The sequence below is a fragment of the Canis aureus genome, chromosome 4 (genome assembly GCF_053574225.1).
Source record: "Canis aureus isolate CA01 chromosome 4, VMU_Caureus_v.1.0, whole genome shotgun sequence".
Taxonomy (NCBI): domain Eukaryota; kingdom Metazoa; phylum Chordata; class Mammalia; order Carnivora; family Canidae; genus Canis; species Canis aureus.
Window position 1 is genome coordinate 55,489,226 of NC_135614.1, and position 17,597 is coordinate 55,506,822.

The 17,597-nt window shown below is 37.5% G+C and overlaps 1 protein-coding gene across 3 annotated transcripts in view; it reads right to left on the reverse strand.

The window, feature by feature from the left end:
• The window catches only part of SGCD (sarcoglycan delta), a 914,568-nt gene that overhangs the window by 383,942 nt on the left and 513,029 nt on the right, over positions 1 to 17,597 (reverse strand). Inside the window, exon 1 of one of the 3 annotated variants that reach the window (XM_077895752.1) lies at positions 981 to 1,000. The exons of 1 other annotated variant lie outside the window; for it this stretch is intronic. The gene's annotated coding sequence lies outside the window, so the exon portion shown is untranslated. Of the gene's footprint in view, positions 1 to 365; positions 599 to 980; positions 1,001 to 17,597 lie in introns of those variants that run through there. One more of the 3 variants, XM_077895750.1, reaches the window with a different exon arrangement.

The following is a 17,597-nucleotide window of genomic DNA, read 5'->3' on the forward strand; positions in this document are numbered from 1 at the left end:
ACAATTTCATCTAAAATGATCTTTTCTGCCCATGAACTGTCCTTCCATGCAGAGAAGTTACAGAAGCCTGGAGCGGGGTGACCATACAAGAACATACTTTGCCTTCTCCTATTTGTGTTGCCGGCTAAACCCTAACTTTCCAAAGTGTCTCTGCCCTGCTGAAAATCCGATCTGGAAGAGGGCTGGGGGAGAAAAAGGATTAGCACTAGCACTCAGTGATGGAATTCTAACTTGCACACACACACACACACATGCACACACACACATGCACGCACGCACAAACTCAGGGTACTTGCACACCAAACAGCAGGCTGAGAAAGTGAAGAGAAGCTTGGAAATACAGGAACTGAAGAGCAGGGCCCTACCTCTCCCGTCTGCTCCACAAAGCGGCTGAGGAAAAGCACCCGGAGCCCCCGAGCACGGGGCGGCTCTGGAGGAGGCGGCGGCTCAGCCCGCCAGCGGGAGCAGGCCCAGCCTGCGTTCAGGAGCTGCCCCAGTCAGATTTTCCAACTGCAGAATTGCAGCCAAGTCCCTGCCCATGCCTGAAGAATTTCCTGAACAGCATTCCCGTTCTTTTTCTGCCTGCTTTGAAACCGTACTCTGTCTGGACTTCAATACGGCTTTGTCAGGCCAACTCGGAGCCACTGGGCTGTCTCCAGCGATCAATGGGAAACACATGTGTCAAGCACAGACCCGCTCCCCAGCGGCAGCGGGCCCACGGCTTCTGCCGGGCTCATATGCACAACCCCAAAGGAGAGAGCTTCTAGGACCAACTCTGATCGTTCAGCCATTCTCCAGGTTCTGCTCTGCGGTGCTAGGTGCCCGGAGAGGAATCTCCTCCTCCTGCTCAACACTGCTCCTTTTTCACTTCTCCCACTGGCAGTCCCGGGCTAGCCCCCGTGAGCCCACTGAGTGCCTGCCAGCCCTGAAACCCAGCCTACCACAGCTGACAGACATGAATCCTAATTTAATTTCCCTACCTGCCTCTGCCTCAGTCATTGCTCACCATTTCAATTGCTGGAGTGGGAACAATATTTTTAGCATTTCTACATTGGTTCAGTACTTCGGAGTTGCCCCCCCCCCCTACATCCTATTAGGTGCATCCAGTGCAGCTGCAACTAAAAATAATGCCATTATTTTTGGGCACTCTTGTTGCTCTCTGCTCTGTAACTGCACTGGTCCAGGAATGTAACATTTCACATGCTCTTCCAGATGTGTGATGGTTAGAGAAAATAGAAAGGAGAAAACAATGTGACTATAATCAGAGTATGTCCTAATTCTGTGCACCTGTGATTGCTTCTGGATGACACTCCATCAAGGTGTCCTGAGTACATTCTGCTGGATCGTGTGGGCTACCTTTGATATTTCCTCTTACCATGAAACAAGAGGAAATCTCTAAAGATACAAAGAGAATACCCCTCTTCTCCCACACTGAAAACCCCACCTATTAAGAGTCAAAAGCTAAGTTGTCAAGGTAACATTGTAAAATAGAGACGACTTATAGAAAGCCTCATTTGTTTTGAGGTGGGGTCTTTTTGTGTTAATATTTTACTTCCTGGGATCCCTGGGTGGCGCAGCGGTTTGGCGCCTGCCTTTGGCCCAGGGCGCGATCCTGGAGACCCGGGATCGAGTCCCACGTCGGGCTCCCGGTGCATGGAGCCTGCTTCTCCCTCTGCCTGTGTCTGCCTCTCTCTCTCTCTCTCTCTCTCTCTGTGTGTGTGTGACTATCATAAATAAATAAAAATTAAAAAAAATATATTTTACTTCCTAAAAACGCACTCTAGTAGCAACTTATTTTAAAGAATGGGTTTGCCAGATTTTTTAAAATGTGTGTCCCTCATGGGCTGTCGTAAATGATAGGATTTGGTGGCGTCTTGAGTTTAGCATCAAAGTGCAATGGGCACTTAGAGCAGGATTAGATTTTTGCCTTGGGAAGCAGTGTATGTGTGGTGGGGGAGGGGAGAATGTGCCTCTCTAAGGTCAGGATGCAATTACAGAATCAGAGAACTTTAGAGTTGGAAGGAACCCCAGAGACCATCCAATCCAAATTGTTTCTACCCTTCATTTTACAGAGGGAAATGAAGGCCCAGACAGATGAGATGACTCACCCAGAGTTGCAAAGACAGTTAATGCTGGATCTGAGGTTAGAAAATGGGATTTTGGCTAATTTTCTATGTGCTTTCTCCCGGCATCATGTGAGAAAGGCGATGACATTTGACCTTCACAGAAGTAGGCTTGTCATCAGTTGGCCTGGGTCTAATCTTCATTCTACCTCTCTTACCGGCTGTGAATCTTGGCTAGCTTACTTAGCCCCTGTGAACCTCAGTTTCCTGAATCCATAAAATGGAGACAATGGTATACTCTACCTCATGGAATTGCTAAGGACTTGGTGAGATAACCCATGTAAAGTGGCCCATAAATTACATTAAATATCATACACTATATTTGCTAAATGATGTGTTATTACAGAGCCTATAAATTTCAGCTTAGCTTTCTCCCAATGGAGCAAATATCAGACCCTTCCTCTTAACTAAAAAGCAAAAATTGTACTCTCACATCTAGTTTGAGTTCCTAAAATAAACCATTTGACTGACTAGTTTTCTGCCACTTTACCTTTACTAATAGGGGTCTATCACCTTAAATACAGAGAAGTTCCTTTTGCCTTAATGAAACATTAAGCCAACCATACAGCTACTTTTCGTTTATCCTGAAAACCTAACACTGAAGTCTTTCCTCAAGATTAACTCACAGGAAAGGAAAACAGTGAGACCAAGTCTGCAGTTAGTTACATGAGGCTGAACAAAGTGCCATTTGCAGAGGACTGGACCTTCTCTCTAAACCTTAAGAGCTCAAGATTACCATGCTAAAAACAGAAGACCATCAGTAATGCCCTAAAATAACAACAATCACACACACACACATACACACACACACACAATCCCATAAACTGACAGAGAAATCTTATTGAGGAAACAGCTGCAATAAATTCTAAAGAGTCAGATTTCTACCTGGGATTCCAGAGCCTCTGTCTTCTAGCCAACAGTAGCAAGTGGTTAATGAACTACTAGCTACTTATCATTCATGTTTGGTATGCCAAACCACTTTTGCAGGAACAAAATAGGAGAAGAGGTTAATTTGGAGTGGTTTACAAATGTTTTAGGAATCAAATAAACAAACATAAAGCAACTGGAAAAAACAAGCTCAGACATATAAAAAGGCAGAACAATGGTGATGGGATTCAAAAGATGCTTCCCTAATATCTCCCCCCAGATATTTGCTGCATGGCTCATTTCAGTATGGGTATTTGGAGAAAGGTCAGTTATGACCTGGCCTCATTATTAGAGCTTGAAAATCCTGAAAAGTTGCTTAACTCTTCCAATGTTAAGAATAATCATCCAAAACTTGAAAATAAGGCCAAAAGAAAATCATGTTCATTCCAAGTTTCATGTGCCAATTGTGTAACATGCTCTCTCAAGAATTACCTAAGAGACACAGGAAACAACAGATGTTGGCGAAGGTGCTAAGAAAGGGGAACCCTCCTACACTACTAGTGGGAATGCAAACTGCTGCAGTCACTCTGGAAAATAGTATGGAGGTTCCTTAGAGAGATAAAAATAGAACTACTCATGACCCAGCAATTGCACCACTAAGCATACACCCAAAGGATACACAAATAACAGATTTGAAGGGGCACATGCACTCTGATATTTATAGCAGCATTATCAATACTAGCCAAACTATGGAAAGGGCCTATGTCCATCAACTGACGAATGGATACAGGAGATGTGGTGTGTGTGCACACACACACACACACACACACACTGGAATATTACTTAGCCATCAAAAATAATGAAATCTTGCCATTTACAGCAACATGGATGGAGCTAGAGTGTATTATGCTAAGTGTAATTAGAGAAAGACAAATACCATACGATTTCGCTCATATGTGGAATTTAGGAAACAAAACAGATGAACGTGCAGGGAAGGGAAAAAAGGAGAGAGAAGGAGGGAAACAATAGGCTTCTTAACAAAAGAGAACAAACAGAGTTGATGGAGGAAGGTGGGTGGGGGTTGGGCTATTGGGGGAATGGGTGTTAAGGAGGGCACTTGTGATGAGCACTGAGTGTTATATGCAAGTGATGAATCACTATATTCTACTTCTGAAACCAAAAGAAAAAAAAAAAGGAAAAAAATACCTAATGAACTGTGCTTTGTTAACTTCACTATTCACTACGAAATAAAGATCCCAAAATTAGTGAAGTTGCATTACCCTGCAGGCTTTGTCTATTAAAGATACAAATTATATCTTTCCAGGAGAAAAAATAATCCCAAGTGTGATGGTTTATTGCCCTATAAAACATTAATCAGTTTTTTATCCAATCTAGTAATCTTGTACTAACGTACTTTTACTAACACACCTATAAACAAAGAACTCCCTCAACTGTTCATGGAACCAACCTTACCATCATATGTACATCTTCATTAATTACTGAGTCAATTTTTTTACATCTTTTTGCTTTATATTTGTAGAAGTCACATTTTTAACTTCTAAAAAGTATAATTTGATATAGTTTCATTTTCCTCATCTGCATGATGTGTGTTATAAATCTCACATGAGATAGTGCATAATAAAGCACTTAAGGTGTATGGCATATGGTAAATGTTCAAACCATGTAAGAGCTGCTATTAATACCATAATATTTGTTTTTCAGCTTTGTAAAAGACTCTAGAGATCGCTAGACCAGATCACTCAACAGTCATCTTCCTATTACATCTTCCAGTCCTTGCCCTTAGATCCTACAGGGCCACCTTAGAATCCTTCCACAGATGTTAATCTCGCTTTTCAGAGATTTCCTACTTTTAATGTTCTAAAATTCATAACTGAAATGCATCTCCCTGTAACACATACAGATTCTAAAGGTGCTAACCATAAAGGTCAGGTTAAAATTCTGACCTTAAGGATCAGATGAGCAAGAAAACTTCATTCTCAACTGGAACAAAAGCTCCAGGAGGACAAGGATTCTTGTCTGCACCATCTCCTGCCATTGTTTCCAATGTCTAACACTGGAAAGTAGTTGGACCTTATATTTACCCAATGAATGAATAAGAGCCTTTGACTTACTTGAAATCAGAGGACCAAAATCATCCTTTGTAAAGGATTATTTGATTACACTTTCAAGATATCTGCTGCCCCTGGATCATTTCTGCTCATTATGGTTCAGATTCCTTTTATCATCTTCTAGGAATGTTTTAGTGTGGCTAATTTCCTCTTGAAATTTGATCCTGAGAGGTGACAAACTTTTCAGGTGTGCTGGGTCTAATTTGGGGGCAGGGGAACAAATCTCTCACTTAAGAAGTTCATTTTCATTAAGGCAATTCACAATATTAGGTTTGGGGTGCAGAGGGGTGGTGATAACCTCAAGTCATACTAAAAAGCCAGCTTGCAGAGACTCTTTATCACAGGTGCTCCTACATCTCCTACCTGGTTTACATCTGCAATTCTCAAGCCTAGCTTTCTGTTAGAATCATCCAAGGGAGGTTTTAAAATGACCAGAGCAAGGGGCCCACACTTTGGTTCTACCTGAATGGAATAGGAACCTGGTAATCCAGGTGATTCTTGTACCAGCCGATTTAACATCATGAAGTTGCAGTGATAACTTTTATAACATAAACCTAATTGTGTCATTCTGTGAACTAAACTCCTTAAATGTCTTTCTTACCATTGCCTGAAAGGTAAAGACAGCAACTGTCACCAGGACTTGAAAGGCCTGGCTTTCTCTGGTCCCTTGTCTATGTCCCCTGTCTTATCTGCTGCCACTGTCTCTTCTTCAAAGAGATCCCGTATCTTTCCACCTGAGAATCTTTTACAAAGCTGTTTTCTCCTTCTGGAAAGATTTTTCTTTTTCATGGAACTTACCTTCACTCTCATGTTTTCAGCTCTTTAACTCCTATTCAACCTTCAAATTTATACTCCATTATCATTTCTTCTGGGATTTAATTATCTCTAAACACCCAGAACCAACAGCCTCCTGCTACACAGGCCCCAAAACCAGTACTTACCATGGATGTGATTACATATTTATTTGTATTTTTACTTGATTCATGTCAAAATGTCCTGATAGAAAATGATTATTTTCCAAGAGAGCAGAAACTGCTTACTCTGTACTGTGTCCTATTTCTTCCCACCACACCTTGCTAATAGCAAATGCACAATAGGTATTTTTAAGTGAATGCAGGTTTTTTTTTTTTTAAACCCAAGACCAAGAAGGTACATACAACTCCATTTTCTTTACCTTGAGTTTTCAGACTTCATTTAATCTTTCTGACAGGTTAAGATATTGTATTGTACTTTGGATACTGAGTTCTCTTACCAATGTAAATACTTCTCAAAACTAACAAGCCCTTTGTAAGACTTTGTGAGAGATTACCAAATCAGATTCCTGGCAAAGACGTTAAGGTCTGAGGTACAAGGCAGGATGGCTATGATTACAGAGGACAGTGTTTGCTGTGTCAGGGCAGGTTAAACTGAGATACTACTGCAGGGCCATCATGAGGCACAAAGTAGTCAATGGCACAAATATGAAAAGAGGCATTCACCAGGAACCTTCTGATTATAGCAGTCAAAACTCATCCAAAGTACCCTAAGGAAAAAAGGGGGTAGGGGGTTCCTAAATCATGTAACTCTAACCCCAAGAGATGAATCATAGGTGGGATGGAGTGCAGCAGTTAAAATACAATGAAGGCTCTATCTCCCTTTCTTCTCTAGGCTTCTCTTGGTTTAATTCTCACTTTTGCTCTCTCTGTTGGGTAGTAAGATGTCCACAGGTGGTCTCAAGCTCACTTCCATAGGAAAAGTAAAAGATCTTTTCCAGAAAAGGATTCTAAGCTTGAGCTGCACGTTAATCCCTGAACAAATCTTTATGACGAGGGAATGAGGTCCTCATGTTGGCCATATTGGGCTCATATGATAGTCCTGGGGACTAAAAGGAAGCAATCAGCAAAATCTGCACCACATGAACTGAGTAGACCAACTTGGGAATTGAGAAAAAATGAAGACAGACAGAAGTCCCACGTGTGCTGTGGATGATAGGGCACCAAGACACGTTCATAATCTCACCCAAGTTCTTGAAAAAACATTGTGATGCAATATTTAATTAAAGGATAGAAAAGTATGTAGTATAGACAAGCCAAAGACAGTTGAAATTGATTTAAACTAATAGCAGGTAATTATGACAGTAACATTATGCCAGCCATTCATTTCACAAATAATACCTGATGCAAAATTACACTCAGCCAGCTTTAGCTCTTTGAAACAGAACAATCCAACCATGTTTTTCACTGGCCAAAGGCAATATTATGTGGTTTATTTAGAAGAGACTTTTTCTGTGAAGGAAGTCTGGCTCAGTGACAAATCGGTGACCCACGGTTTTGAGAATATCTCCATTGGCCAGACATAGTGTCTAAGAAGAAGTCATTTTCTGCTTTGGAAATTCAAATATATGCACGGTACAAAATGAAGGATTCTCAAGCTATGTCAGTATTTTGAAAAGGAATTGACACACTTGATAATTAATATGACTACCAATAAAACATGCCGTAAATATATCTTTTTAAAAAACTTAGTTAAATACAGTAAAGCAAATACTGGTATAATTACACAGATGGTCCCATGTATTATTTCCCTTTCAGCAAAAAACACTGATCAATTCATCAAAAATCCTTTCTGGTCCATAATTTCTCATTGTATTATAGGCTTGCTGAAAGTAAAACTCTGGAAATATCGCATTTTTATTTGGAAATAAAATTTATTGATCAATAAAGATGGGCCAGACTTCATGATAGGTACCCCATACTAGGCAAAATAAATAAGGCCTGTACTTGGAAAATATGAGCACTGCTCATCTTTATTTTTATAGTCCCATCAGTGCTCAGTGGTACAAAATATAACTGCTGGATACAGGAATTCCAAGCTAATTATAAGCCCTCTGAATGAGGAGTACTGCTTGAAATCAAAAGCCAATCCCCAAAATCCCCAAAATTCAACACCAAATTCCAGCAACTGTGCACCAAAAAAATTAAAAGTTGCCAACAGGAAAAAATGCAGTGTTATACATTTCTAATTATTTGATCTTTAGAAGGAATTCATTTACATATATGAAAATGACATAGTTGGGCAAACTCCCAGCCAGCATGTGTCTCATATATAACAGTTGCTTTATAACTGTTTAGTGTTTTACTAATAATGAACATTGCTAGTGATAAATAAGATTCTGATGCTGCTAACAAAAAGCTGAGGGAGTTCATCACCACTAAACCTGCCTTGCAAGAAATGATAATCAGAATTGAGGTAGAAACAAAAGGATGATAGCTAACAATGTGAAAAATGGAAGTAAAAAATAACTGATAAAGGGAAATACATAGTCAAAGTCAGAATACTCTAATACTACGATGGTGGCACAAAAAAAAATGCCTCTTAGCTCTCATTTCAAAATTAAAAGATAGAAGCATTGAAAACAGCTATAGCTACAATAGTTTGTTAATTGATGAACAATATAAAAATGTCAAGAATGACACCAAAAGCTTAAAATGGGGGGAGAAGTAAAAGCATAGAGTGATTTTGTATGCATTTAAAGTTAAGTAGTTATCACCTTAAAATAGGCTATTATAACTATAAGATGTTTTTTATAAGCTATGTGGTAAAGAGAAAAAAAAACTCTACTAGATACACAAAAGATAAAAACGAATCAAAGCACACTATCACACACATACATCATAAAAGGAGACGGTAAGACAGGAAGAACAAAGGAACTAAAAAAATTAAAAAGTGTCAAAAAAAACAACAAATAATAAGTCTCTATCAACAATCACTTTAAATGTACATGAATTAAATTCTCTAATAAGGAGACACAGAATGGCTGGATAGACAGAAAAAGACAAGATGCAGCAATACGCTGCTGGCAAGAGATTCATTTTAGCTTTAAGGATATACATATGTGGATAGTGAAGGGACTGAAAAAAGATACTCCATATAAACAGCAACCAAAAGACATCAGGAGTGATTATAGTCACATAAGACAAATAGATTTCTAGTCAAAATCTGTTACAGAAGACAAAGTCACTATATAATAATAAAGAGGTCTATTTAATTATCAGAGTATAACAATTGTAAACATATATACACCCAACATTGGGACATCTAAATATGTAAGTGTAAAACTATTAACAGAACTTCTGAGAGAAATAAACAGCAATACAATAATAGCAGACCTTCAATACTCCACTTTCAATAATGAATAAATTATCCAGACAGAAAATCAATAAGGAAACAGTGGTTTTGAATAACATTATAAGTCAAATGGACCCAACAGAACATTTCAGCCAGCAGCAAAATACACGTTCTTCTCATGTGTACATGGAACATTTTCCAGGATATATCATATGTTGGGTCATAAAACTAGTCTTAATAAATTTAAAAGGATTAAATAAATATCAAGTATCTTTTCTGACCACAATGGTATGAAATTCAAAACCAGTAACAGGGGTTGCCTGGGTGGCTCAGTCAGTTAAGCATCCAACTCTTGATTTCAGCTCAGGGTTGTGAGATTGAGCCCCATGTTAGGCTCAGTACTTGGTGTAAAGCCTACTTAAGATTCTCTTTCTCCCCCTCTGCCCCTCCCCCCTCTTGCACAAGTGCTCTCATCTTCTCTCTCTCTCTCTCTCTCTCTCCCCCCCCAAAAAAATATCAATAACAAGATAAAAACTGAAAAACTCTCACACATATAGAAATTAAACACACTCCTGAGGAACTAATTGGTGAAAGAAGAATTCAAAAGGAAAAACAAAAAAGTATCTTGAGGCAAATAATAACAGAACCACAACATACTAAAATTTATAGGATGCAGGAAAGCAATTCTTTTTTTTAATAAAGATTTTTTTTATTTATTCACAAGAGACACAGACTCCCACGGGGAGCCTGATGCAGGACTCTATTGGGGCTCCAGGATCACACCATGAGCCACCCAGGGATCCCAGGAAGGCAATTCTTAGAGAAAAGTTTAGAGTGCTAAATATCTATATTAGGGGTAAAAAATCTCAAACAACCTAACTTTAAAAATAAAGGGACTAGAAAAAGAACAAACTAAGCCCAAAGTTAACAGAAGGAAAGAAATAATAAAGATTTTAACACATATAAATGAAAGACCAGAAAAACAATAGAAACAGCAATGAAACTTTTTTTCAAAAAAAAAAAAAAAAAAAAAAGAGGGATCCCTGGATGGCTCAGTGGTTTGGCGCCTGCCTTTGGCCCCGGGTGCGATCCTGGAGTCCCGGGATCGAGTCCCACATCAGGCTCCCGGCATGGAGCCTGCTTCTCCCTCTGCCTTTGTCTCTGCCTCTCTCTATCATAAATAAATAAATAAATAAATAAATAAATAAATAAATAAATAAATAAATAAATAAATAAATAAATAAATAAATAATCTTTTTTTTTAAAAAAAGGAAAACTGAGAAACACTTAGCTAGACTAACATAGGACAAAAAGGGACTCAGATAAATAAAACAATAAATCAAAGAGGAGATATTACAACCAATCTTACAGAAATACAAAGGATAAGAGACCATAATGACCAAGTATGCACACAAACAAACTGGACAACCTCAAAGAAATAAATTCCTAGAAACATATGACCTACCAAGAATGAATCATAAAGAAAGAGAAAATCTGAACAGAGTAATTATTAGTGAAGAGAATGAAGTAGTAATCAAAACTTCTACAAAGAAAAGCCTGGGACCAGATGGTTTCATGGGTGAATTTTGCCAATCCTTAGCAACCCTTTCCAAAAAATTAGGGAGGGAGCACTTCCAAACTTATTTAACAAGTCCAGCATTACCCTCAAACCAAAGCCAGATAAGGCCACTGCAAGCAAAGAAACTTACAGGCCAAAACCCCTGATTAACAGAGATGTAAAAAATCCCCAACAAAATATAAGCAAACTGAACTCAACATCATATTAAAAGGACCATATACTATGATCAAGTGGGATTCATCCCTGGGATGCAAGAATGGTTCACCACAATAAATTAATGAATTTGATATACCCACTAATAGAATAAAGGATAAAAATCATATGATGATCTCAATAAATACAGAAAAAGCATTTGATGAAAATTCAGTATGCTTTCAGGATAAAAGCTCAACAAATTAAATATAAAAGCAATGTACCTCCACATAATAAAGGCTGCATATAACAAGTCTATAGTCAACATGACACTCAACAGCGAAAAACTGAAAGCTTTCCCTTAAAATTAGGAATAAGACAGGGGTGCCTAACCAGAGGGGAGGGGGTTGAAGGACAGGGAAATGGGTGAAGGGGAATGTGAGATACAGGTTTTCAGTTTTAAGTTATGGAGTAAAGAAGTCATGGAAATAAAAGGTATAGGATAGGGAAAAGAGTTAAAGGTGTTACAATAGTGATAACTACAGTAGCATGGTGACAGCTGGTAGATACACTGGTGGTGAGCAAAGCATCATGTACTGAGTTGTTGGTCACTGTGTTGTATACCTGAAACTAAAATAACATCAGGTGTCAACTATACTTGAATAAATCAGAGGGCTCCACTCTAAAAAAAACAAAACAAAACAAAACAAAAAACAAAAAACAAAAAACAAAAACAAAAAACACAAGACAAGGGTGCCCACTTGTAATAAACAGATTAAAGTCCTAGCCATAGTAATTAGGCAAGAAAAAGAAATAAAAGTCATCCAAATTGTACAGGAATAACTTAAACAGTATTGTTTGAAGATGACATAATCTTATGTATATTGTTTTCTTATCCTGAAGATTGTGACAAAACAAAATTGTTAGAATAAATTCAGTGAAGTTGCAGTATACAAAATCGATACACAAAAATCAGTTGTATTTATATACACTAACAAGTGATCGAAAATTAAGATAATAATCTGAATTACAATCACTAAAAAGAATAAAATGCTTAGAAACAAATTTAACCAAGGAAATGAAAGATGTAAATACTAAAAATACAAAACACTGATAAAAGAAACTGAAAAAGAAAAAAATAAATGGAAAGATACAGGTTTATGGTTTGGAAAAATTAATCTTGTTAAGATATCCATACTGCCTAAGGCATTCAGCTTATCTAATTAATCCTTATCAATATTCCAATGATATTTTTTACAGAAATAGAACAAATAATACTAAAATTTGTACAGAATCATGAAAAGCCCTGACAAACCAAAGCAGTGTGAGACAGAAGGACAAAGATGGAGGTATCACACTTCCTGATTTCAAACTATACTATAGAGTTGTAGTAATGAAAACAGTATGTAATGGAATAAAAACAGATGCACAGAACAATGGAGCAGAAAAGAGCACATAAATAAACCCACACATATACAGTCAACTAATCTTTGAAAAGGCTGTGAGGAATAGGATATTCTCTTCAATAAATGGGGCTGAGAAAACTGGATATCCATATGCAGAATGAAATTGAACTTAAACTTGTGTCTAAACAAAAATTAATTCTAAATGGATTAAAGACTTAAGTTTCATACCTGACAAGGTAAAACTCCTAAAGGAAAACATAGGGGAAAACCTCCTTTACTTTGGTCCTGGCTGCGATTTCACGGATAGGGCATTAGAAGCACAGGCAACAAAAGTAAAAATAAACAAGTGGGACTACATCAAACTAAAAAGCTTCTGTATAGCAAGTAAAATAAAATGGCAGCCTATGAAATGGATGGAAACATTTGCAAACCATTCATCTGGTCAAGAGTTATTATCTAAAGTATATAAGGAGTTTATGAAACTCAGTAGCAAAACACAACATGATTAAAAATTGGGCAAGACCTGAGCATACATTTTTCCAAAGATGATATACAAATGGTCACACATATGAAAAGCTGCTCAATGTCACTCATCAGGGAAATGCAAATCAAAACCACACTGAGAGAGAAGTTTACCAGTCTGGATGGCTATTATCAAAAAGACAAGTGTTGGTGAGGGTATGATGAAAAGGGTACCCTTGGACAGTGTTGGTGAGAACATGAGCTGATTCAGCTATTATGGAAAACATTAACAATTTCACCCCAAAATTGAACATATAATTGCCTTATAATCCGGCAATCACAATTCTGGGTATGTATACCAAGGAAATTATATCAAGGTCTTGAAGAGGTATCTGCACCTTCATGTTCATTGTACCCTTATTCACCACAGCAAAGACTCAAAAACAATCTAAGTGTCCAGAGGTGGATGAATGGACAAACCTGGAGGACACTGTGCTAAGTGAAATAAGCCAAAAACAGAGAGACATATATCACATGATCTCTCATATATGTTGAGTCCAGAAAAGTCAAACTTTCAGAAGCCATTAGTAGAATGGTGACAATTAATAATACTGCATTTTACACTTGAAACTTGCTAAAAGGGTAATCTTAAGTGTTCTCAACACACACGCACACACACACATACACACACACGGTAACTACATGAGGTGATGGATGTGTTAGTTCGATTGTAGTAATTATTTTGCAATGTATAGGTATATAAAATCATCATGTTGTATAACTTAAATAGATACAATTTTTTGTCAATTATACTTCACTAAAGCTGGGGGAAAAACACAAACCAAATATTCTAGTATCATTTTTGTAATAGATTGCAGAAAAAATAATTTTACATAATTTTTAAAGCTCACAAATGGTGGGCCGTCACATATTCTGATCTAGAAGGAGACCAGGGATCATCGGGTCCAACTTTTTCATCACTTACATGAAAAACTAATGTTACTTGAGTAACATGATGAAAATCATGGAGATGGGTAATATAGGAGTTGGCAAAAGATGCACATTTTCTAGGGCAGCCCCGGTGGCTCAGCAATTTAGTGCCACCTTCAGCCCAGGGCCTGATTCTGGAGACCCGGGATCAAGTCCCACGTCGGGCTTCCTGCGTGGAGCCTGCTTCTCCCTCTGCCCTGTGTCTCTCATGAATAAATAAATAAAATCTTAAAAAAAAAAAAGATGCACATTTTCTGATACCTCTCTTGCCTCCTAGAACCAATGATGTCATTCAAAGACATGGTTCACTCTTCCACTTCTTCACTTGGGTAATTTTTGCTGGGAGTCTGGTATTAAAATACAGTTTGTGCACCAAGTTGCATTGTCTGGTTATCTACTTTTCTCTTTACCTTTGCTTATGCATTTTAAGAATGTCTAAGTATTGTGTTAATAAAACTAAATGGAAATAAATAAGGCCATTTGAAAAATTAAAACATAAGTCCAAAGATAAAATGCTATCTTTCTAAGTTAAACGCAGGCAAACATTGTCTTATGTACCTACAACCTTGCCCTTAACACAGTAAGGGCTCATTAATTATCTGTGGAAATGGATGGAAGTGAAACACTTCTGTAACTTCAGTGGATGGCAGGGTTCAATGACAAGGTGATTTTCCCCAAAGCTTCCATCTTGATCATCTTCAACAGCCCTTTAATATCCTGACTCTCATCTCTTGTAATTAGCAGAAACTATTAGAAGCAATAGACTGGGCCAATCTGGCTGAACTGCATTACTACCCCATCTTAGAGAATAGCATAGAGTATTGATGTAACAGATTTGTAGAAAGAAACCTTAGGAACATGTACTTAGTGGTTGCGGTGACATACCCTGCTCCTCATTCCCCAAACTGGGAAGCAGAAGAATCATAAACACCAAATAGATGGAAATAGAAATTCACAAGTCAGCATAAAAAGGCAAATTGGCTACCTAATCAGTGTATTCATCCCCAACTATACTACTATCTAATGAAAGAATGTGGTATTCAAAAGGTCATCTATGGATTCATAGAAGAAAAGAGAGCCTCCAAAGGAGAAAAGTAGGTGGAATTCATTCCAACACTGAATGAAGGAGTCTTAGTCAATGGGCTGTAGTCTCATTTGACGAGTGGCCATTCTATGCCAGGCTGTGGAGAGATGACTGATATAAAGTAGATGGGGTCCTTACCCTCAAGGCATTTATAGTCTTTGCTGGGAGAACTCTGTCCTTTGATGCCACTGGTGATGCTGCCTCTGTTGGGCTAACAGCCTGCTGCCATGAAAAAATTCTTTCTATCTAACTCTTTTTGATTTCCAGTATATTAATTTTCTTTCTCATTATATTCCCTTTCTATATAGACTTTCTAAAGGGAGGGAAGATGTAGCTCTCTCGATCTACACACCACTTATTTTTCATTGCAAATTTACAAATTGGTATTTTTAATGTAAACCTTAATCTCATGAGTTTGGTTACAGGGAGTCTGCAATTGATAGATAAAACCTCTCTTGCTGAGCTGATAGAATCAGCTGCCTAAGACTGAAGTTATGAGAGACATTCTGTGAAGACTCTAAGGAAAATACTAACCCCATGAATAATCACTATAACATCTATAAATTTCCATGCCTAGATTGTAGAATAATGAATTGGCAAAGGTTTATATTTATAGTTAGAGAAATGGGTCAATTCTTTCAGCACTCCATTTAACACATTTATAAGAGATCGTGGGAACTGAGCCACTTCATTTAATCCTAAGATATTATCATACATCAATATTTTATTTTCAAGAAACATTTAAAGATTCTAGTTTCAGATGAGCTACAGCAGCACTGAGGCTCCACGTAAAAGGTGAAGTCAACCTTCTTGGGTTTGTAGTGATATAATACTGTCAATAAAATTTTCTCCATTTTTTAGGAACTTATGCCAAAATACAAACATTTACATTCTGAATAAATGCTTTTGAGGTTCTGGACAGATTTTTTTAAAGTTCATTGCATTTCAAGACTTTCTGTGAGTACTCTGTTGAATTTGAAACTGTAGTCTTTTAGTTTTAATGCCATGAATTTCAAAGTATTTTTACACCTAGCTATATGAAATTGAATTAGGGGAAAATTTCTACTTGCCATCGTGTTTATGATTTGCAGGAGTCAGAATTTCTTTTCCCTGGGATGCAATTCGACAGAGGTGCATTATCATCCTAGTGCTGTTACTCTTAGCCAGCAGAAGATGGGAAGTTACATAGCCTCTCTTATCCTTGAGTCCTCATGTATAAAGTAGGAAGAAGAGCAGCCAGCCCATGACACTGTACATAGGTGTAGCAAAATAATATCAGTAAAAGTGGCTTGAATATACATAGCAACAACTAACAAGCACTGAGTGCTTACTGTGGTTCTGCTTAGTAAGTGCACAAATATTAGTAGATATTGTTAAATTCTGCATGGGGATTTTTTTTTTTGAGCTATCCCATTATTTAGCATTTCCATTCAGAATATAGGTATGCTTTGGTAGCAAGAAACTACTTTCAAAATAAAATAGTCTACTATTACTTTTGCTAACTTCATAGTGACTTAATACAATTTCATTTCATCATAATGTAGTGGGTCCATTTATAGGCCTAAGCTCATTGTTATAACTATATAAAGCAGAAACTATGTCATTCTAGTTTACTTATTAAGTAAGAAGATCATATTTATACCAATTCCTCAATGGATCCTCCCTTAAAACCTAGTTTATAACCAGGCCTTCAATATCACTCATCTGAGTTTGGGTCACCACTTTCCGTCTCTGTCTCCAATCAGCCTCTTAACAGTGCATTCTTTCTTTTTTTAATAATCCAATTAAAAAATGGACAGAAGACAGCAACAGACATTTCTCCAAAGAAGACATCCAGATGGTCCACAGACACATGAAAAGATGCTCAACATCACTCATCATCAGGAAAATGCAAATCAAAACTACAATGAGATATCACCTCACACCTGTCAGGTTGGCTAAAATTAATAACACAAGAAACAACAGATGTTGGTAAGAGGAACGGTCTTACACTGTTAGTGGGAATACACACTGGTGCAGCCACTACGGAAAACAATATGGCGGTTCCTCAAAAAGTTAAAAATAGGATTACCCTATGACCCAGCAATTGCAGTAATGAGTATTTACCCCAACAATTCAAAATCACTAATTCAAAGGGATACATGCACCCCTATGTTTCTTACGGGACTACTAACAATTGCCAATTTATGCAAGTAGCCCTCATTTCCATTGATTAATAAGTGGATAAAGATGTGTACACACACGCACACACATACACTGAAATACTATTCAGCCATAAAAAGAATGAAATCTTGCCATTTGCAACAACACAGATGGAGCTAAAGAGTATAATGCTAAGCAAAAGAAGTCAGTCAGAGAAAGACAAATACCATGCAGTTTCATCCATATGTGTAACTTAAGTAACCAGATGAACAAAGGAAAAAAAAAGAGACAGATAAAACAAGAAATACTCTTAACTATAGAGAACAAACTGATGGTTGCTAGAGGGGATGTGGGTTGGGGAATGGGTAAAACAGGTGATGTGGATTATGATGTACACTTATGATGAGCAGAGTCATGTACAGAATTATTGAATCACTATATTGTACACCTGAAGCTAATGTAACACTATATGTTAACAATACTGGAATTAAAGTTTTACCTAAATAAAAAATCATTCTTTAATCTTTAGACACTGTAAGTTTCACTCTTGGCATAAATAATTCAAAGCTTCTCATT